The sequence below is a fragment of the Bubalus kerabau genome, chromosome 1 (assembly GCF_029407905.1).
Source record: "Bubalus kerabau isolate K-KA32 ecotype Philippines breed swamp buffalo chromosome 1, PCC_UOA_SB_1v2, whole genome shotgun sequence".
NCBI classification, from domain to species: Eukaryota; Metazoa; Chordata; class Mammalia; order Artiodactyla; family Bovidae; genus Bubalus; species Bubalus kerabau.
The window spans coordinates 203,759,065-203,783,049 of record NC_073624.1 but is presented as its reverse complement, the minus strand read 5'-3'; the positions used below and the strand labels follow the sequence as shown (position 1 = coordinate 203,783,049).

Here is a 23,985-nt window from a genome sequence, read left to right as displayed (position 1 = left end):
ATAAGTTTATTTGTATCATTTTTTAGATTCCACATATAAGCTATATCACATGATAATTGTTTCTCTCTCTTACTTCACTTACCATGATAAGCTCTAGGTCCATCTATTTTGCTGCAAATGTCATTATTTCATTCTTTTCCATGGCTGAGTAATAGTCCATATGTGTGTGTATGCACATACCATACCACATGTGTGTGTATACACATACCACATCTTCTTTAGCTATTCCTCTGTTGATGGACACTTAGGTTGCCTCTATGTCTTGGCTATTATAAATAGTGCTGCAGTGAGCACTGAGGTTCATGGACCTTTTTGAATTATAATTTTCTCCAGTTGCCTTTTTGACTTTAGTCATCCTCATGAGTATGAAGTAGTATCTCACTGTAGTCTTGAAATGCATTTCCTTGATGGCTAATAATGCTGAACATCTTTTCAAATCTTATTGGCCATTTGTATATCTTCTTTGGAAAAATGTCTATTGCGACCTTTTATTTTTTAACTGACTTGTCTTTCTATTATTGAGTTATAATTATTTATATCATCTATATGTAAATATTACATCAGATGTACGATTTTTGAAATGGTTCTCCCATTCTGTGGATTGTCCTTTCACTTTCTTAGTAGTGCCCTTTGAAGCATAAAAATGCTTTATCTGATGATATCATGGATACATTCTTCATTCCAGGCTCTCGCTGAACTTCAGTTCAGTTCAGTTCAGTCGCTCAGTCGTGTCCGACTCTTTGCGACCCCATGAATCACAGCACACCAGGCCTCCCTGTCCATCACCAACTCCCAGAGTTCACTCAGACTCATGTCCATCGAGTCAGTGATGCCATCCAGCCATCTCATCCTCTGTCGTCCCCTTCTCCTCCTGCCCCCAATCCTTCCCAGCATCAGAGTCTTTTCCAATGAGTCAACTCTTCGCATGAGGTAGCCAAAGTACTAGAGTTTCAGCTTTAGCAAATCCCAGGGCTGAGCTCCTTCAGAATGGACTGGTTGGAGCTCCTTGCAGTCCAAGGGACTCTCAAGAGTCTTCTCCAACACCACAGTTCAAAAGCATCAATTCTTTGGCGCTCAGCCTTCTTCACAGTCCAGCTCTCACATCCATACATGACCACTGGAAAAACCATAGCCTTGACTAGACAAACTTTTGTTGGCAAAGTAATATCTCTGCTTTGAATATGCTATCTAGGTTGGTCATAACTTTCCTTCCAAGGAGTAAGCGTCTTTTAATTTCATGGCTGCAATCACCATCTGCAGTGATTTTGGAGCCCAAAAAAATAAAGTCTGACACTGTTTCCGCTGTTTCCCCATCTATTCCCCATGAAGTGATGGGACCAGATGCCATGATCTTCATTTTCTGAATCTTGAGCTTTAAGCCAATTTTTTCACCCTCCTCTTTCACTTTCATCAAGAGGCTTTTGAGTTCCTCTTCACTTTCTGCCATAAGGGTGGTGTCATCTGTATATCTGAGGTTATTGATATTTCTCCCGGCAATCTTGATTCCAGCTTGTGCTTCTTCCAGCCCAGCATTTCTCATGATGTACTCTGCATAAAAATTAAATAAGCAGAGTGACAATATACAGCCTTGATGTACTCCTTTTCCTATTTGGAACCAGTCTATTGTTCCATGTCCAGTTCTAACTGTTGCTTCCTAACCTGCATACAGATTTCTCAAGAGGAAGGTCAGGTGGTCTGATATTCCCATCTCACTGAACTTATTACAACATAAAGCCAGAAGTTCACATTTTTGCCACTCTTATGTAGTGTTCTTAGCTAAGACCAATTTTAATGATTGCAAGAGAATGGAAAGGAAACACCCCATAGTGATCTTAGCGTAAAACTTTATTTTGAGATATTTCACATCGCAGGATCACAACTTTTCTCCCTCTAAAACCTATGTCTGAAATTTGTTGATTACTGAACTCTATAGAAAAAGAGGACAAATTGAACATTTCAAACCCAGGCCATAGAAGGACATTTACCCATAAGGATTGATCCAAATAAGCTCTGGTTGCTATAACTACTGCCATTCAGAATTACAGGTTTTATTCAGACTGAAAAGGACTTCAAGATAAGAGATACCATTTGAAAAATGCAGCCAAAATTCAATCAAAAAGTTTGTTGCACATTTCTTTGTTTGGTAAGGTTAATGCTTGTGCAATTTTATTTGATTTAACTTCATTAAATGAGTTGTGCAGATACCAACAAAACAATGGAGATTCTTAAAAGCCAAGTTACTAATTTGAGTCGTTTCAGCCAGTAGTGCTACTGAGAGCTTTTTCAACAAAGGAGACAGAAGACTGAAATGGGTTTAATGAGTCTAGAGTAGGTGGTGAGCGAGGAATGGGTCATTATGCTCTGAAGTTGTCTTTCTGTAAACAGATCAATTCTCATAGCACTTGTTTTGTTAGGGGGAAGAGTAGTGAAGCCAGGTAGGGCTATAATCATTTGTTCTGCTGCATGACCACAATTTATCTTTTTTGTTTTCTCCCTGTCACAGCAGGCCTTGATCATGTAAGAGCCATATCTGAAAGTGACCACTCACAGCCTCACCGGATGAATTAAACCTGCCAGGATGAAAGGGATTACTGTACACTCACTTTGCAGGTAAAAACAGACAATTCAGTGCTGTTGATAGATTACCTTTAAAAATTCCAGCCACTTCTTCTGCCAGTGGCAAAGATTTCTAAGAAATTCTGTCTAACATCACCAGGAAAATGCCTTTAATTAGGTTGTGGAGGGTTGTTTTCCAGACCCTTTTTAAGCAAAATTACCATCTCCCTCCCACAAAGAAAAAATAATGGAAACAGGTAAATCAATGCTGTGTGCTCAGCTCTATAATTCTACCTTCATCTTCTAAAACATAGTCCACAGGGGAGAAAGGAGAACTTTCTCTAGAATTATAAATGAGGCATTAAAGAGCATATTTTACTCTCCCCAAAAAAAACTTTAGAATTTTTGAAAATTGTGTCTCAACTTCTTGACTGTGTTTAAAGTACCAGGGTGGTTGGCAGAATAAAAATTGCTACGCTATAGTAATAACACTGTCAGTCCACACAGCTCTGACAAACTTCAAGCACAATTGAGAATACTATCCTTTCCACGGACCCAAGACATGCAGAGGAAAGAATGATTGTATCTGCTGTCTCAGAAACTGAAACACAGACTATTTCAGCAATGTTAGTAATTAGTGGCTCTTTGATTGCTTTATCTCTTGCTGTTTCTACACTTCCCATCTTCTATACCTGCTGCTTCTCCCCTCAAACCCTTCCAATCTGGGTAAACCATGCAGAGAAACAGCTTCTCTGTTCCCCTAAATAAGTTTGTAGCATAAATGTAACAACGTGATTGAAACCAGGTACCACCTGTTCAGGTCACCTTACACAGTCAAACACACTCACCAAGTTGTAAGGTTGCTATTTATGTCGCTCTAGCTGTCAGCCAGAGGGCCAAGAGCCCTGCAGCCCGCAACTCCCTGCTCTAACACACACACACTATTGCTTTCTATTGTCCTGCCCAGAAATGGCCCCTCTGCCACAATCATGTCTGTCTTCCTTTTGTTCAAGATCATACTTGTACATACCCGGAAGTCACAGTGACCATCTGTCATTATCCCTGGGCTAGAAGGAGAGAGTTTATGGAGCTTGTGGTAGTTCTCCACTTGTGGCATCTTCCAGGAAGCAAATTCCTGCACACACATGTCTATTCTTGGTCCTCCAGGGCCAATCCAATGAAGCTGGTCCACCTATCCATTCCCATCAAAACAACCAGTGAGCTGCGTAATGAAAGGAGAAGAGCTTTGGCATCAGGCAGATCTTTGATCTGAGTATCAGCTCTAATGAGACTTAAACTTGAATAAAGGATGTAATCCCCATGAGCCTAGTTGTCCACATCTTAAAAATAGAATACTGCTTTCCCAAGATGTGATGAGAATTAAGATATGTCAAATATGAAGCACTAAGCACAGAGCCTGACACTGAGGCCTGGTGTGGGGGGGACAGGCTGTGAGATGATGACAAATGAGCAGTGAGTGGTCTCCAGGGATACTGTGAACATGTGAAACTCTGCTTTCCATAGATCTGTCGGTTGCTGTGGGCTGTGGCGGTGGCGGTGGTTTAGTCGCTAAGTCGTGTCTGACTGTTGTGACCTCATGGACTGTAGCCCACCAGGCCCTTCTGTTTGTGGGATTTTCCAGCCAAGAATACTGGACTGGGTTGCCATTTCCTTCATCAGGGAATCTTCCTGATGCAGGGATCTAACCCACATCTCCTGCGTTGTAGATAGTCCCTGCATTGCAGGCAGATGCTTTATTATTGAGCCCCCCAGAAACTGTTCTGTGTCTAGGATTTCATCTATCTTGAAACCACCAAAGTTTAGAATCCAATAATTGAAATCACAAGACTGATGGCAGCTACCCTGACTACAGGATCTCCCTTATATCTTAAACTCTTAATAGTTGAGTGACCAAACCTAAATACTTGGCTTATAGTTCCTTTTATTCCAAGAAGCATTTATTGGGTGTGTAGGGGGTACAAGACACCCATCCTGCTTAGTGTCCAGGAAAACCAGGATGGATAAGTGCATTTGCTTTTTTCAAGGAATCACAATCCACTGAGGAAGTTAAACATACAGTCATATGGGATCGTGACAGACAAAATGCAATCCAAGATACCACAGTCACAGAAAGCATGGGCCTTCCATGGGCCTCACACAGGCTAAAGCATGGACAACGTGGTTAGGCCTGAGGCCCAAAAGTAAAGCACAGCAAAGAAGAGGCACACGCACTGGTTTTTGTGAGCAGAGAGACTAGCACCCTCATCCCCCAACCCCAGCCCATCTCACTGGACTTTCTGCTCTCCACATGTGAATGGGATATGGTACAGCTGCCAAATACTTGTGTTCTCATGTATGTGCACTTATTCTGTCTACCTAGTCTCAAAGGGCCCTGAGCTACACAGCCAGGCCTGTTTTTCTTGGTAGCCCTGCATCATCTGCATGGGTGTCTGGTAGTCCCTTGTCCAGGGCCCTGCAGCCCTTTGCAAGCATGAACCAAGATGTCTGCTTTCAACACAGGAGGAGTTTGCACACTCTTTGGCAAGTCCAAGTATCATGTAAGTCAACAAAGTACAAGCTGAGAGTGACAAGGTCATTCAAGGGCATGGACAGAAACTGCAGGACATATGGATGGCCTTGTTTGGACACCTCAGCCAGGCAATGAGCAAATCCTGACTGATGGTGTCCCATGGAGCTTCAGTTCCTTCCTATCAGCCTGTGAGGGAGTTGGCTGTCTCTCTCCATTCCTGGCGAGCCTGCAACTGCCAGCCCCAATCTGGACACGAGATTGTGCCTTACTCAGAAGAAGCGGTGAGCAGCTCCTCTCTGGCCTGCTGAGGCCCTCACAGAGGGGGCCCCGCTTTAGAGAGCAGCATCTGGTGCCCTCTCATCACTCACTCCTAGCTCAGCAGCGTCAGGATCCACATCCGCCAGCCTGGAAAACTCCTCCAGTTACACAGCTGGTGGCCCTGTCAAGAAATGGAAGCATCTCGACTGGTTTTTGCCCTCCAGTCCAGTGTTCCTCAGCCAAGCCCCACACAGCAGTCAAAGATCCTTCTAAAGCAAGTGCTGATGACTTCACTCCACTGCCTCAAAGTCTCCCATTTCCCTGCCAATCTTCACAATAATATCCAAATTCTCTTCTTCTAAAGTACAATGCACTTCATGACCTGCCCTCATCCCACTTTCCAGCAGTCTCCTGCCATTTCCCCCTTCCTCTCCAGGCTGTACCTATCATGGTGAAGTCCCTCTAGTCCCATAAGAACATTTTCATTCTCTCTTTTTTCTCCCTTGTTCTATCAATCCTGGTGCAAAGCCTTTTCCTCTGAATATGACCCAATGTGCAGCTCTAAACCCTCATCCTCTTGCTCAGCAGAACTCTTTCAGGGCCGAATTTCAATGTCATTACCTCTTAGAAGCCATCTTTATCTATTCTAACCTCAAAGACTAAGTGAGTTACCCAACCTTTGAATTTCCAAGGCACCCAATACTTCATTATTATGCAGTACATTGCAAACTTGTTATTGGTTCATCTGTATCAGTTATCACCCTTACTCTCCACATGCGTAATATATGTTGGGCTGCTTGGAAGCAAGGCTATGCTATTCACCAATATAGGGGTATCCTTAACCTACCATAGTACTTAAAACTTAAGTACATACTCTAAATATCTATTGAATGAATGAATGACAGGAAAATGAATCAGTATCAAAGTGAGTAAAGGACTTCTTTATAACTTTGGATCAAGAATAAACAAAGCATCCAATTCAACTTTCTCTCCTTTAAAGATAAGGGAATGGTGCCCACAGAACTTAAGTGATTTCCTGGTTTACAATCAGTATCCCAACCTGAATAAAACCTAATTCCCTAATTTTGTGGGAATTTTCCCACAAAAGCTCATGAACACCAAAAAAAAAAAAAAATCAAGAATTCACTCTACAGGGTATAATTTCTTCTTTGGAGATTGAGATCCTTAAGACTCTAGCCTCAATTCAAACTAAAATTCAATAGTACAACTGGAGGTTAAAGGAAACCCCATCTTTAACCTATTCTGTAGGGTGGCACAGTGGTAAAGAATCCACCTGCCAATGTAGGAGACGCAGGTTTGATCCCTGGGTCAGGAAGGTACCCTAGAGAAGGCAATGGCATCCCACTCCAATATTCTTGCCTGAAAGTTTCATGGATAGGGGAGCCTGGAAGGCTACAGTCCACAGGGTCAAAAAGAGTCAGACAGAACTAAGCACACATGCCCATACATGGGGCTTATCATATTATGTAGAGACCCACACACACTGTTCTTTAATTATTCTTATTCTGTGTTGAAATTTCAGGATAGACATCGACAACCAGACTAACTATGCCATTGCAGTACCCTCAAAACCCCTTTATGGTTTAGCACAATAAAGCACAACAAGACAAATCTAGGGTTTGCCTCTCTGAGTTCTATAGGTGATTTACTGAGTAATTTATGAAAAATTGATATATGATGATACTATAATCATCACATTTGCTTCCTATGGAGATTTATTTTAACAGTATATTATAATCCAAATTGCAAAATTTGGTGAAATTAAGTGACTGGACTTTATAAATATTCCATCTGGGAAGCTGAATTCAGCTTCCAGCTTCTTTTCATGCTGCAGACACGTGAGCAGAGGGAAGTTAGCTGGCTGCTGGTCCTGAACCAAGGGGGAATAACCAGGAGTCCCTGATTGTTCAGCACTAGCTGGTTGAGGGTGTGGTCCCTCCAAGAAGGAGGGATGTTACATTACCCTTTCAGTACAGTAGGAAGTCCAGAGTGATTGACCTTAATAAAGTTATCCAAAGTCCTACTGAACCCAGCTCCTGGCTTCTGGTATTGACAAAAATGAGAGTTAAAATTTTCATCAATTTTGAAAAAGTATAAGTTCCCCTGTTCAAATAATCTCTCTGAGGCTTTTCTAAGTTCTAAAAGTTCCACCCCCTGATAGAAGCTCTCCTGGCCACCAGGTGAGGGGCAGTCGCACGGTTTGTTCCTCTAGGACTACTTCAAGGCCTGCAGAGGTTCTTGCCTTCCATCATCTAATCACCCACAGTAACTGAAAAAACAGCTTGCCTCAGGAGACAGTGATGCTGGAAAACTTAGATGTGTCCTGCTTCTTAGCGTAGGAAGAAACAGACAACTCTGCCTCCAAAAATATCCCGTAAACGCCAGATGTTTGAATGGCTAATGTCATATTCAAGGAATCCTCTATTTACAGAAAGAATCTGCAGCCAACTCATCAGTGACATATATGTGTTTTATGGGGAAAACAATAGAACTATTGCTCTCTGAGGGAAAAAATCATAAATAATCAAATAAGTTTTATATGGGGCTTAGAAAAATAATCAGTTGTTCTACTTCCTTCCCCTTTATTTAAAGTTACCAATTCACATTCTTTCATACAAATGATTTTTAAACCAGAGAGATGGCATACTTTTAAAATCTGAAGTAGGATTCAGTTGCAGATGATGCAATTTTCAATTAACCAAAGATTCCCCCTACTAGATCCTACTTAGTACTTCACTTGATCACATCTTTCTGCTGGGGTTGCTCTCAAAAAGACCCTGAGCCCACTCCCTAGCCCTTCCTGGTCTAGTTCTGCATGAGGCAGTTTTTCCACCCTGCCCTCCATCCACAGGCCCCAGTTGGGAAGATGTCACATTAGTTCTGTGAACACAAATTTTTCTAGGGTAACCTTTATTATATCAAACAAACATACCTACCCTCTGAAATGCTCTTTTTTTAAGAAAACAACATGAGGTGTCTCCAGAGCACTGGTACATTCTCACTTAAAACACTGCGGATGTCAGCATTCCTTAAGAAAATTTTTTTCCTCACAACAGAAAACAGAAGTTTCTTTCATCCTGCCTTCCAACTCTGTTCTTGTTTGTTTGATGTGAAAGAGGACTTTGAGAAATTATCAGCAAGGGACTTCTAAGAGTAGGTTTTTTTGTTTAGATGCTGGTCTCTTCTATGACAGGGACAGTGACCTGCTCATCTTTCTATATAAAGCCTTTGACACAATTCCAGGGTCATTATAGTCCCTCAATAAACCCTGTCGAATGTGGATTATACTTAATAAGAAACAAGAGAACACAATGTTTGGATAAGCACATTGCTGTTGACCCCACACTTCCATCCAAAAGGAGGAATCACTTTTACAACAGCTGGCTTCTGTGTAGTAACTCTGTGGAGTTCCAGTAACAAGAAGCTGCCCACCCTCTTGCTCTGGAATATCCAACTGCTATATTGAACTGAAAGCAGCCTCCCTGAAATTCCCATTTGATTTGGTACAAATTAGGTTTGAAATACACACCTTAAAATCAACTTGGAGGTTCTGCTTGGATTTTGATTTTAGCAATGGAACACCAGCTTCTTTTGTGTATTCTAAGAACATGGATATTGCAAAAGCAAGTTTGGGAAGGGTAACAGAGTAATACGTTGATCTTCACATATCCCTCTGGACCCTGGGAGGAACCAAAATGAAACTAATGGAAACCTTCCATTGCTAATGCAAGAAAGTCACTTCTGTTGCAAAGGCAATGATGAAAGGACATTTCTCCACACACTGAGTATCAATGTGACTACAGTCTTTCCAAAGTGTTTAAAAATATTTGGCCATTTATTCATTCTCAAGTATCTCTTATATCCCTACTAAATGCCAGGCACTGTGATAGGTATTGGACCTACCAGGCTTCTCCATCCATGGGATTTTCCAGACAAGAGTACTGGAGTGGGGTGCCATTTCCTTCTCCGTGGGGTGAACTAGGATAGAATAAAGCAGGCAGCAGTGGGAACAGAGAGAAAGGGGCTGACTTAAAACACACTGAGGAAATGAAATTGATAGGACATAGCAGCCCCTTGTGGTGTGAGTTGAGCAGAAGAGACGAGTCTAGGATGATTCCAAGGTTTCTAGTTCATGTGATGAGATGGAAAGAGAGGCATTCACTACTCAGTGTTGTATGTGGACCACAAACATCAGAACCACTACAGGTATTTGCAAACAGTGTTGACTCCTCATACCATCCCACATTTAATGAGTCAGAATTTATACATGATGATGTTTGATACAGACTGAATACAAGTAAAAAAATACAGAAAGAGGAGCAGAGAAGATCAGTTCAGTTAAGTTCAGTTGCTCAGTCGTGTCCGACTCTTTGCAACCCCATGAATCGCAGCACGCCAGGCCTCCCTGTCCATCACCAACTCTTGGAGTTCACTCAGACTCACGTCCATCGAGTCGGTGATGCCATCCAGCTATCTCATCCTCTGTCGTCCCCTTCTCCTCCTGCCCCCAATCCCTCCCAGCATCAGAGTCTTTTCCAATGAGTCAACCCTTCACATGAGGTGGCCAAAGTATTGGAGTTTCAGCTTTAGCATCATTCCCTCCAAAGAACACCCAGGGCTGATCTCCTTTAGAGTGGACTGGTTGGATCTCCTTGCAGTCCAAGGGACTCTCAAGAGTCTTCTCCAACACCACAATTCAAAAGCATCAATTCTTCAGCGCTCAGCTTTTTTCACAGTCCAACTCTCACATCCATACGTGACTACTGGAAAAACCATAGCCTTGACTAGACGGACCTTTGTTGGCAAAGTAACGTCTCTGCTTTTCAATATGCTATCTAGGTTGGTTATAACTTTCCTTCCAAGGAGTAAGCGTCTTTTAATTTCATGGCTGCAGTCACCATCTGCAGTGATTTTGGAGCCCCCAAAAAATAAAGTCTGACACTGTTTCCACTGTTTCCCCATCTATTTCCCATGAAGCGATGGGACCAGATGCCATGATCTTTGTTTTCTGAATGTTGAGCTTTAAGCCAACTTTTTCACTCTCCTCTTTCACTTTCATCAAGAGGCTTTTGAGTTCCTCTTCACTTTCTGCCATAAGGGTGGTGTCATCTGCATATCTGAGGTGATTGATATTTCTCCCTGCAATCTTGATTCCAGCTTGTGCTTCTTCCAACCCAGTGTTTCTCATGATGTACTCTGCATAGAAGTTAAATAAGCAGGGTGACAATATACAGCCTTGATGTACTCCTTTTCCTATTTGGAACCAGTCGGTTGTTCCATGTCCAGTTCTAACTGTTGCTTCCTGACCTGCATATGGGTTTCTCAAGAGGCAGGTCAGGTGGTCTGGTACTCCCATCTCTTTCAGAATTTTCTACAGTTTATTGTGATCCACACAGTCAAAGGCTTTGGCATAGTCAATAAAGCAGAAATAGATGTTTTTCTGGAACTCTCTTGCTTTTTCCATGATCCAGCGGATGTTGGCAATTTGGTCTCTGGTTCCTCTGCCTTTTCTAAAACCAGCTTCAACATCTGGAATTTCATGGTTCACGTATTGCTGAAGCCTGGCTTGGAGAATTTTGAGCATTACTTTACTAGAGTGTGAGATGAGTGCAACTGTGCAGTAGTTTGAGCATTCTTTGGCATTGCCTTTCTTCGGGATTGGAATGAAAACTGACCTTTTCCAGTCCTATGGCAACTGCTGAGTTTTCCAAATTTGCTGGCATATTGAGTGCAGCACTTTCACAGCATCATCTTTCAGGATTTGAAAAGCTCAACTGGAATTCCATCACCTCCACTAGCTTTGTTCGTAGTGATGCTTTCTAAGGCCCACTTGACTTCACATTCCAGGATGTCTGGCTCTAGGTGAGTGATCATACCATCATGATTATCTTTTCGTCAAGATCTTTTTTGTACAGTTCTGAGGAAGATAAAGAGCTTAGTTTAAAGCCTGTTGCTTTTGAGAAGCCAGTGGAATATCTACATGGATGGGTTCCACGAGCAGTAGGCAATACAGGAGCCCAGCTTGGGAAAAGAAAAGATCTGAAGTTGTTTTCTTTAGGAGTCAACAGCTTTTAAGTGACAGCTAAAGATATAGGTGGTTTTTAAAGAAAATCATCCTGGGGCATATAGAAGGAAAGCAACTAGAAAATGCCTGAAATTAACCTGGGAATATTGAGTCATAGGATATTTCAGGGGAAGGTAGCTCACAAGTAAACACAGCGTGTAACAGCACAAAAAACTACTAGGTTCAGCCCGGATTCTACTGAACCAGCAGAGATAAAACCTGTGCAAGCATAGCTTTCCTGATTATTTGAATCCATTCTATCTCCAGAGAGGATAGGAGATTATATCAAGTGGCTACCATTTAAATCTTCAGTGAGAGGTTTCATAATGCCTTTATTGTGAAAGGCTCAGGTCAGTTTCTATGTACTTACTCCCCCAAACAAAAAGACTTTGGTCACAACAAGGGAATGCACAGTAGCCACTTGTGTGGTTGTATGCATATAAGCTTCATGGACACTTCTCAGATCCCAACTTAGCCCAGGAATGTGGGAAGGAATGATAGGAAAGGCAGGCGAACAAAACTGTTTCTCATGTGTTCTCTGGACCACAGATGGTTAGAGTTGTTACTGGGCTCTGGGCCCCAAAAGACATACTGCGTGAGTGCTCAGTCATGTCCAACTCTTTGTGACTCCATGAACCCTGCCAGGTTCCTCTGTTCATGGGGTTTCCCAGGCAAGAATGCTGGAGTGGGTTGCCATTTCCTCCTCCAGGGGACCTTCCCAACCCACATCACCTGTATTGGCAGGCAGATTCTTTACCACTGAGCCACATGGTAAGTTCCAAAAGACATAGACCAGCCTCCAAGTGCCTTAAGAGCAAATGGCTGCAAGAAATTCTTCAAAGGCAATCATCAGGAGCTAAACCCTCAAACACATTCCAGGTTAACTTTTCCACTTCAAGCTGGGCAATGCAGCCCCATAAGGTCCCTCAACAACAGGGACCGAGAGGACTTAATCACTTTCCTATACCCCAAATGCATTCAATTCAAATACTTCAAACATTTACACTAACCCAATCTATGCAGGCTTCAAACAGCAAACTTAGAACAGTGGAATTATTATCATCCAAAACATTTTCTTCTTATGATCAATAAAATGCATTATATTTGAAAATTCAGACAATTCCCACAATATAACACTTAACCATAAGAGACCCATCCCAAAGCAATCATTTCAAAACACAATTTATTTAAAACTATCAGAACTGCTAATGACCTTCTAAGCCATCATTTATGGAAATACTTTCAAGATTTCTATTTGGGCAAACAAACCATCAAGGAGCTTTTGCGATATTATCCTTGGCGAACAGGAGAAAGCTGATTGGCATAGCTCTACAGATGATAGAAAGACAGTGGTTATAGCATGTCCAATATTTTAGCTTGTATTCATCAAGGGTTAGAAAGGTAGAAAGCTAAGCTGCACTGATTCTGACCCCAACATACACAATGGTTTAGCAAGTTATTTACTCAAGTCTCTCAGCACTCTCTCTCTCTGTGCCTCAGTCTTCTCGTCTATAAAATAGGGATAATATTTTATGTATCTTGTATGAGTGTTGAGAGTATTAAATAAGGTAATCAGTATAAACACATAGCAAGTACTCTTATGTGTTTTCTCTAATTTTTCATTATAAAAATGAAAAAGTAAAGCACCATTTCAATCTGCATATCATGTGAGTTAAAAGAAATTAAGGAAAAAATCCTCAGCATGAATAAGGTATTTTCATTTTTTAAAAACAAGGCTTTTAAACACATGCTTCTAAAGTCCAAATGCAGCCTATTTGATAAAGCTAGTATACATTATCTCTTCAGCAATATTTGACTTTTAGCCTAAATAGATGCTACAGAATTCCATTGGGTTGGACAATTTCTTGTAGAGGAGAATAAGTACTTTTATATAAATATAAGCCCAAGTCCCCTTACAAAACTACTACATCATCTAATTTTTAATCTTAATGAAAGTGCTTCCAAGTTAGTGAAATGGTCTCCTTTCCATGAACAAGGATATGGGGTCAGAGTTAAGAACCTTTCTCAGCATTGAAGGAGGAAATCATCATGGAAAGGAGACCATTTCACTAACTTGGAAGCACTTTCATTAAGATTAAAAATTAGATGATGTAGTAGTTTTGTTACTGCATTTCTCTTTCTCTTTCAGTAGAAACACTAAACTTGTCCCAGAGTTTATCATTTATGGAACATACGTCAAGAGCTAAAGTCAAGAGCTAAGGCCTAGCAATGGTGAACTACAATCTTCAGATATCAATAAAACCACTATTTTTCGTCCTTATTATTCATTGCATTTAAATCATGATAGTTCAAGCAATGCCTCATCACATATCATCTCAGTGGGGGAGATAAATCTTATTAGACAGAGTTCATTAAATATTAAGTACGGAATTGAAGCTCAGCACTTATACCAGTGATCATCAACACAAGTATAGGGATCATCCATATAATGGAAATAAGAGAAGCAGGTTGGGAAAGGGGAAGACTGCGACAAACTAGAGTTCATGCCCTTTCTAAAGTGAGCAGTGGCAGCAACATGGTTTACTTCAGTCCTCCGTATATAAGAACATAAGCCCAGTGTTGCCAGAGCTTGGTTTTTTAAAAGCCTGAAATCACATTTGTATGTAAAATATTCTGAATTCTAAATATTAGCATCAAGTTCTATGAAAACCAAATGAACAATAGAGGCCAAACAAAAATCCTTTGTGCCAAATTCAATCCATGGGCCATCAGATTACAATTTCTGATTCATAAATCATCATTATGATCACCATATGGCCAACCCTGGCAGAATCTCAACACTGGCCACTAATGTGAACCCTTTCCTTCCTACTACCTGTGACTAGCTTTGTTCTTCCCTCCATATCAACCAAGACTCACCAGATAATGTTAAACAGAACTTGTAAAAGATATTTCAAAGAAGTAAACTTGCCCAACTAATTATCTCCAGTCAATCAATGAAATTCTTTTAATTTACCCAAGATACCTTCAAATGCTTTCTTTGGCAAGTCCTGGGCCGTTGATATTAAAAGGTCTGCCTGATGATGCAGGAGCAAAGAGGCAGGTCTATCTCAGTTCTGGAGGTTCCCTCCCCCATCAGGCCAGTTGACCTTGACAGGAAGGGTGGTGAAAAATGGCTGGCTCTCATGCCCACTGACATTTGGAAGCACAGGTGCAGCCCAGAGCCCTGGCAAGATTCAGCCAGGCGCTCCTGTGACAAGCCCAAGCCTGAGGGGTGGACTCCCCTGACAGTCTAAGCAGGAGGTTGAATCTGTCACTGTCTGGCTGGAACGGCTGAAGCGGCTGTCTGGGACAAGTGCTGACACCAGACGCCTGAACAGGGGCTCAGTCAAGCAGGCATTTGTTACAGAAAACTCCCCTAACTCATATTTCACAGTGATCAGAGGCGGTGAGGCGGAGACCCAAAGAGGCTCATCACCAGAGTATTAGCCATGGTGGTTATCACACAGGGACAGCTGGGCTGAAGCCAGAGAAGCCCTCTTTGGAGACAACAAATGTTCAGTGCCCTGGGGTGGTACATCCTCCCCATCCCCCATCTCCCATCCACCAACACGTGGCACTCCAACACCCCCTTGAGGCTCTGAATGGAAAGAACACGAGGAGGATGTGCTGGGCAGGGGAGGAAGGCACAGACTTGGAGGTAAGGAGAGCCTAGAGACTGGGCCCTGCCTATGGTCATTCAGACCCAGGCCCTGGCCTCTTCTTTCCATAGCCTCTCCTGATTTAAAGCAATGAGAATCCTTTGGGACTTATCCTTCTATAGAAAAGGGTTTTATTTTTTTCTTTCATCAATGCTGCTCTACAGGGCACTCCACAATGCTCATTTCTGAGCTCAGTTGCTCTGATGGAATTGAAAGACAAATGAAAGAGGCAGAGGAAATATCATCAAATTTAGTTTTTGTCTCAGGAGTTTCACAAACAACTGCATGCCCCCACCCCCAAGCCATTTTTCTAATTACATTGGCATGGCAGTCAAGAGTGGTGATTACTGCCAAGCATCTCACCATTAACTAGGATGCCCCACAACCCTGCTCCAAAGGGCATCCTGTATTGTTAGTGATTTTCCTCTCCTTTGGGAAACTTGAGAACCAAGTTTAAAATAATAAGAAAAGACAAAATCTTTCTCGATTAACCCTGACTCTTTTGAATGCAAAACCTAAATAGCTTTGACATGACTAGAGATCCTCAGTTACACACTTACAAATTGGACAATAGAAATAATCACTAGAATACTCACAAATATCTTAGTATCATATTTAATCATTATGGTGACAGTAATAATACTAACAGTAACCACTTACCTTTACTGGACACTTAGCATGTAACAAGCCTTCTTCTAAGCATTTACATGGACAGTAATGAATTCTCACAATGACAAATGAGATAGGAATATTATTATCCCAATATTACAGGAGAGGATACTAGGGTCCAGTCTTAATTGTTCAAGTCACATAGCTTGAAAGAGGCAAAATCTGAATTACAAGAAAACAGTGCCTTTACACATAGTACTAAAAATGTTTATTGATTAGTGCTACTAAGGGATGATGGTGAAAGAACTCAATTTAGAATTAGAACACCTTGATTTAGTCTTAATACATAAGCAACACCTACCAATTAATAAGGAAAAAGATGACTACTCCAACAGAAAAGTGAAGCAAAAAAATAGAAAATTTACATAAAATTTTGACAAGTGACTGAAAAAAACACATATAAAATCTCACTAGTATTCAGATATTTGAAAATTACAGCAACATGATATGTTAGCTTTTGCCTATCAAACTGAAAAGTATCTGTTAAAATTGTAATATCCAGAGTAGGTAACAGTGTACTATCAGCCACTAGGGGAAAAAGTGTTGATTTATATAACATTTCTGAGGGGCAGTCTGATAATATATGTCAAAATCTTGCAAGTGGTTTATATCTTCTCTGGTAGTTTTAAAACACCGATGTAAATTCTTTGACACTCCCTTCATTGAGAGGTAGCGAATCTACATTCTCTCCTCTCTGAAATGGGGCAGGGTTGTGACTGCTTCAACCAGCAAAAATGATACCAAGTAACCTTCCAGGCTTTATTTTTTTAGGCTAAAAAATCACTGCAGATAGTGATTGCAGCCATGAAATTAAAAGACACTTACTCCTTGGAAGAAAAGTTATGATCAACCTAGATAGTATATTGAAAAGCAGAGACATTACTTTGCCAACAAAGGTCCGTCTAGTCAAGGCTATGGTTTTTCCAGGAGTCATGTATGGATGTGAGAGTTGGACTGTGAAGAAAGCTAAGAGCTGAAGAATTGATGCTTTTGAAATGTGGTGTTGGAGAAGACTCCTGAGAGTCCCTTGGACTGCAAGGAGATGCAATCAGTCCATTCTAAAGGAGATCAGCCGTGGGTGTTCTTTGGAAGGAATGGTGCTAAAGCTGAAACTCCAGTACTTTGGCCACCTCATGCGAAAAGTTGACTCATTGGAAAAGACTCTGATGCTGGGAGGGATTGGGGGCAGGAGGAAAAGGGGACAACAGAGAATGAGATAGCTGGATGGCATCACCAACTCGATGGATGTGAGTTTGAGTGAATTCCGGGAACCGGTAATGGACAGGAAGGCCTGGCGTGCTTTGGTTCATGGGGTCACAGAGGGTCGGACACAACTGAGTGACGGAAGTGAACTGAACTGAACCTTCCAGGCTAGTTCATAAAGCCTATATATACCTGCCCTGTGCCACTGACATTCTTGGAGCCCTGAGCCAATTACTAAAAGTACTAGATGAATATCACCAGGCTCGAGTGGCCACATGTAGGAACAACATTCAGCAGTCCTAGCAGAGCCCAGCCTCTGAGTCTCCCAGCTGAGATCCCAGACCTCACAGAGCAGAAAACTACCACCCCTGCTGTGTCCTCTCTGAATTTCTGACATTCAAGAGGATAATAAAATGGTGGTTATTTAATACTGCCAAGTTTAGGGTTGGTTTGTTACACAGTAACAGATAACTGGAATAACCTCTTACACAGGAATGACTCCTCTCAAGTCTACTCTAAGGAAAGAGAGACATACAAAAGAATTACAAAGATGTTTGTGGCATCATTGGTTAAAATAAGGTAAAATGGGAAACATATATTTAAATAATAAGGGCTTTCTTTATCGACTGATGAAATGTGGCTATTTAAAATCAAGTTTTGGGGACTTCCCTGGTGGTCCAGCAGCTAAGACTCTGCACTCCCAATGCAGGGGCCCTGGGTTGATCCCTGGTCAGGGAACTAGATCCTACATGCCACAACTAAGTGTTCATAGGCTGCAACTAAAGATCTCATGTGCCACAGCTAAAAAGACTCAGTGCAGCCAAATAAATATTTTTAAAAAATAATAATAAAGCACAGCAATGCAGATAATTTAAATGAGCCCTTTAAGAAAAAGAAATCAAGTTTTATAAAACTATTAAAATGGGGAAAAAACCCTTCATAACATATCTGAGTTTTTAAATAATATAGAATGCAGAAGTTCACTTTTTTGGGATAAAGTAAACATTAAATATGGCACCCCACTCCAGTACTCTTGCCTGGAAAATCCTATGGATGGAGGAGCCTAGTAGGCTGCAGTCCATGGGGTAGCTTTTTGAAATAAATTCTAGAGCTCCCAAAAGAATAAAGAACACTAAGGTTTGACCTTGTGTTTCACCACTCATCTAAAATAAGTGGGATTTGGCCAAATTGCAAACCACTGTGGCAGACTACTGTGTCTCTCACGGCCACGTTTTGACCTTTTCTTTTCTCCCCTCTCCAGAAACATCAGTAGTTTAATGGATGGAGGAGCTTACATGTCTGTAGCAGGGTCCTGGAGTGACACCCCAAGGTGTGCAGCAGACAGTGGGCAGGACTTGGTGGCTGTCTTCTCTGCAGGGGAAGGGGAGATTACCAGTTACAAGAGAATTGACGTCAGGTTTTGCCTCATTAGTTACCAGGGAAACCACCAGAGGGGCATGCCCTTTATGCCCTTGTTGATTAAAACAATCATCAGCTGGGGCCTGGGGCAAGTGCTTAGGAAGGTCAGTCAAATGTAAATGGCATAAGTGAAACAGGCATTTGAAGGGCAGAAGATGTACAGAGAGCAGGAGAACAACCATCTTGAGTGGCATGACCATACATTCTACCCCAATGTACCCTGCACGACCCTTAAAATCTTGGTCCTCCTCTCTTCTGCAATTCCCTGGGATCGGGTGTGTAGAGGGGGACTGCAACAAGATACCATAAATGCGATGCAGACAGCAGCAGCCAAAGAGTATCAAGAGTAAGATACACCTGATCACACCTGCTCACAATGTAATCAATAAAGAAATCTGATGACAAGAATTATGACTGTTTATAATCTTAACCCTTGAAAATCCTAATATCTGGCAAAAACCAAGAAGCAAGTTATTGTGATTTCCTGATTGGAAAAATTAATGCTTCAATCTTCAGCCAAAGGAAGGTAAACTGAGACCCGTTCAGCAATTAACGTTCCAATATTTTATCCTATTTAAAATGACCCATGAATTCTCTTCTTCCAACTTTAGTTTCAAGTTACCAAAATCCAAAGAGACTATTTTAGATAGACGTTCCCCCAAACAATTATTTCTAAAGAGTTTACCTAAAATCTCTTTTATCTCCTTTATTCTTAGAGATCACAGAAGATTAAAGTTTCAGAGAGGTCAGATAGATCATTTACATCTCAAAGGCATAATAGAAGTACCAATTCCTTCTAGAAAGCTAGCTTAACCAATTATAAAAAACTCACTTTGATACAATACCAGAGCCATTAGAGGCCATCGTCCTCTAGATCTCTTGGCAGCTCCCATTAAACCAGGACAGCCCCCACAAGGCCCTGTCCACATAACAGTAGACAGCCACCTACTCCAGAATTCCTTCCTCCCTCACAACATCTTTCAGAGTCATCCCTGGAAGTTTTGGGCCCTGCATGTCAGCTGTCGGCCAGCCAGGAATTATACCTGCAACTCTCAGGCCCTACATGCTAGTGGACAGTACCTGCAACTTTCCATTCCAGTGCTATATTTCTTGACATCTCAGCTCTCACGGGAGTTTCCTTGGTCTCCTGGCTGGTTCTGCCAATTGTTAGGTTGCACCACACAGGTCTATGAGGCCTATACTTACCCAGCTTCAAGACCAAAGAAAGAGCTAGGAGTCAGCAACAGAGAAATCAGTGGTCTAAGGGATGGTGAAGCTTACACATATGGAGCAAGGTCCTGGAGTGACACCCCAGCATGTGCAGCAGAAGGCAGGCAGGACTTGGCTATCTTCTCTTCAGGGGAGAATGGGGAAATTCTCATCCTGACCTTATTTATTACTACTGGTAATAAATAGTAATAAATTTACTGTTAATAAATAGATGGACAAGCACCAAGTTCTTCTCCTATGCCTAGTAGATGATAAGCAAATAGTTGAGGTAAAGTGGAGAGGCTGGGCAGCAGCTGACTTTCCTCTCTGATGTGGAAGCCCTTTTCATTATTAACTGTATCTGTTCCCACTGAGAGTGTGAAGAACATCTTAGACTGAAAGCCTTCCAGTGATCTATAAAGAACCACCCCTCTTACCTCCCTGGTTCATATTCTCCTCTTCATCCCCAGGCCACATTGCTGTGACTTTGTTAAATTAACAGGTATTAAGCAGAGCCCTAGAGTGTCAAATGATGAGCCATAGTTCAACTAAAGATCACAAGGAAACCAGAATAGAGAAGTTTATCACTCAAAGGTTCTGGAGAAGGTACACAGCACACACCTGGAGGTGCCCATGGGGAAGTCAAGACGGTGCAGGCAGAGAGCACATGGCTTTTTTAGGGACCATGGATGGACTGCTTTGGGATTCCCAGACTAAGGTCAGATGGCTCAATTCAAAGCAAAAACAGCAGGGTTTCAGTAAGCTCCTAAGGGCACACAAGGGGGAGGAAGGCCCTGGGAAGACTAGTGCTCACAAAGACTGCTGGAAAAGTTATATCAGTTATATAAAAAGTTATATCAGTTTATATTTGTTTGTGACTGTGTGCTCTGTTCTCTACAAACTGTCATCTAGGGCATGCAACTTTGGGATGGGCTAGTGTCAGGTCACGGAGAAGGCAATGGCACCCCACTCCAGTACTCTCGCCTGGAAAATCCCATGGATGGAGGAGCCTGGCAGGCTGCAGTCCATGGGGTCGCTAAGAGTCAGACACGACTGAGCGACTTCCCTTTCACTTTTCACTTTCACACATTGGAGAAGGAAATGGCAACCCACTCCAGTGTTCTTGCCTGGAGAGTCCCAGGGATGGTGAAGCCTGGTGGGCTGCCGTCTATGGGGTCATGCAGAGTTGGACACGACTGAAGTGACTCAGCAGCAGCAGCAGCAGTGTCAGGTCAAGGCCCTGCAGGCCACTTGGCACCAAATCATGCCAAGACAGCAATATCATGGAGTAGTTTAGCTGACTTCTTGGCACATATGCACAGTCTTGATCATAAACAATAAAGAACATAAATGAATAAACAATATAAATAAACAGCAAGAGGAGCTAAACTCTGTGGAGACCCCCTCTGTGACAGCACTGTTCTCAGCACTCTGCTGGCATGAGCTCCCTTAATCCTCACCGTGATGCTAGGATGCTATTAGCAGCGCTGCTCCTCATGTGCGGAATCAGAAACACAGAGGAGGGAAGTAACCTACAGAGCTAGAGAGCACGAGAGCATGTCTTCCCCCAAAAAGAAAAGAAAGAATGGAATGCTTATGCCCATTTTCTCCTTCAGAGACTCCAATGAGGTGGCTGTAGAAGAAGAAAAGAGAAGAAGAGACGCTGTAGAAATTTATCCCTCCACCCACTATGACTTGGGTGAATGAGAACCTGAAAAGTTATGAAGAGAAAGCTTTGGTAGAATTGAGGACAGCTGATAGATTTCATCATTAGGTTGAGTACTTAGTTATCATAAATTAGTCACATTCCTGTTTCTCATCTGTATAATGTATATATGTTGCATTTAACATCAACAATTAGGAAACCAGAATTGAAAGAGACATGTGTACGCCAATGTTCATCGCAGCTCTGTTTATAATAGCCAGGACAGGGAAGCAACCTAGATGTCCATCAGCAGATGAATGGATAAGAAAGCTGTGGTACATATACACAAAGGAGTATTACTCAGCCATTAAAAAGAATACATTTGAATCCATTCTAATGAGGTGGATGAAACTGGAGCCTATTATACAGAGTAAAGTAAGCCAGAAAGAAAAACACCAATACAGTATACTAATGCATATATATGGAATTTAGAAAGATGGTAACTACAACCCTGTATGCGAGACAGCAAAAGAGACACAGATGTATAGAACAGTCTTTTGGACTCTTTGGGAGAGGTGGGGGGGATGATTTGGGAGAATGGCATTAAAACATGTATAATATCATATAAGAAAATCGCTAGTCCAGGTTTGATGCAGGATACAGGAAGCTTGGGGCTGGTGCACTGGGATGACCCAGAGTGATGGTATGGGGAGGGAGATGGGAGGGGGGTTCAGGATGGGGAACACGTGTACACCCATGGCAGATGCATGTTGATGTATGGCAAAACCAATACAATATTGTAAAGTAAAATAATAATAATAATAATTTAAAAAATAAAAAGCCAAAACTCTAAAAAAAAAATTTTTTTTTCAGTTTTCATCTTGTGTTGCAAACCCAGAGGAATTAAGTATCACATAAACAGAGTATTCAGCTCCAATTCTTATTGTGTAATGTAACCCTAACCTAGCCTGTAAGCTTTATAAAAATACAGATTCTTTTACTTCATTGTATTCCCTACAATACTATGTATACAGTGATTTATCTACAAAGCTTTCCCATCAATGAACTTACAACAAAAGAAATTGTAAGGAAAACATCTCATTGGCTATTCAACTTACAACTCAAGAAGGAAGAAAATACACGCAGCTCGGCTTACTAATTATTCATTCACATGTCAATTTGAGGCATAGGAAAATATTTTCCCATAGAAAGTGTATAATATATGTCTTTGAATACAAAAATAACTAGAGTTCAGATTCATCTAAGTTTCAAATGAAAGCACTAACATCTTATCCCACAAATAAGACATTAGCATTGCACTTCTGGACCTGGGGTGGCACATGAAATATAAAGAATTGAGAATGGGGGAATGGGGATGAAACATGGGCACCGTGAGTCTGGAGACTAAGAGAGCAGTCCAAGGCAGGTACTACTTAGTCAGCTCTCCTGCCCCAACTAGATTCTCCAGCCCATCGCTAGAGACAAGTGGCAAGCTAGAGGGGCTGTAGGTGGGAGTGATCTTGGTGAGGCAGCAGTGAGCAGTGGCATGAAATGAGATCTTAATTCCTCTTCCTGGAATTGAACCTGGGTAGCCTGGATGAGAACCAGGAATTCTAGTCACCAGACCAGCAAGGGCAAAAGGCCAGAAGGTATTTTTCCCTGGATCTTTGTCTCCAGTGAAAAATGTATTTATTATGGAGGCAAAAACCGTAAATGCAGGTACAAGGTTTGCCATTAGAACTAGCTCAACAATAAGTGGGAGATCACACAGAGAAATGGTTTGTTTAGTTAAGATAGAAGCAACGCAGAGATGCATACTTGGAGAGAAAAGGTGTGGGTGTCCCCGCTAGTGAGGAGGAGTGCAGTAACTCTTTCCAGTCTTTGCTTACCTTTAGCCAATTATCTGGTTTCTTTTGCCACACCTGATCTACCCTGGGACCCTCCCCTAGGTACGCATGCACCCCTCAACCAAAATAGATCTTGAATCAAAGGCTTCTGGGAGGAGCAAGACTCATTATGGCCTGGCATTATCCCCTGACTTTTTGACCCCCCAAGGACCCTTTCTGCATGTGCGTAGTGTCTTCCTTGTCCCAAAACATGGGGAGGGGGAGTGGAGATCCCTTAATCCTTTACTCAAACAGGGTTTTGCCCCCTTTTTATCCTTGCCATGACAATTATCTCAAATTGTTTAAAAGAGAAACACTACCCATTTACTCTGTTTCTGTTGTTACTTCCATTTCAGAGGGCAAACAGGAGGCTGGAGCCCACCTATCTCCTCTCTCAGGAAATGCAAACAGGAGGCCTGTTGTAAATGTCTAACCTGGAACCCATCTATCTCCTGCCTTGGGAGGAGAGAGTTCTGTAGCAGGAAAGGAGAGGGAAATAAAAGAGACCAGGGAAGCACTGTTGTCCAGTGGGAAGTAAGGCAAACCCAGCCACCTATGGCCAGGGAGGGCTTTCTTGTGTTACCACCTGGGAGACCCTGGGCTCATTATTTAATCTCTGCCTGGTACACAGCAATAATCAAGTATACACTTCATGATGAATACAGTTTTAAGCACTTTACAGGTATCACCTCATTTAATTCTTAAATATTCTTAGGAAAGAGACGTCCAGAGAAGCTAAGTATCCTGGACAATGATGCCACCCAGGTCACCCCTTCTGAAGGCCTGTTGCCCCAGCTGCTGGCAGAGAGCTGTCCACTCCCAGCCCCTCGAGGATGCCTCGCCAACAGAGCTGCCTCTACTCA

General features: G+C 42.0%; 1 long non-coding RNA gene across 3 annotated transcripts in view; it reads right to left on the bottom strand.

Annotated features, from left to right (window-relative positions):
* Positions 1-18,396, bottom strand: part of LOC129630075 (uncharacterized) — a 223,677-nt gene extending 205,281 nt beyond the window's left edge. For all 3 annotated transcript variants that reach the window (XR_008703499.1, XR_008703501.1, XR_008703500.1), the window contains exons 1-2: positions 18,259-18,396; positions 3,587-3,778 (exon numbers count right to left, since the gene is read on the bottom strand). This is a non-coding gene — a long non-coding RNA (uncharacterized LOC129630075). The remainder of the gene's footprint in view (positions 1-3,586; positions 3,779-18,258) is intronic.
* Positions 18,397-23,985: the final 5,589 nt, after the last annotated feature.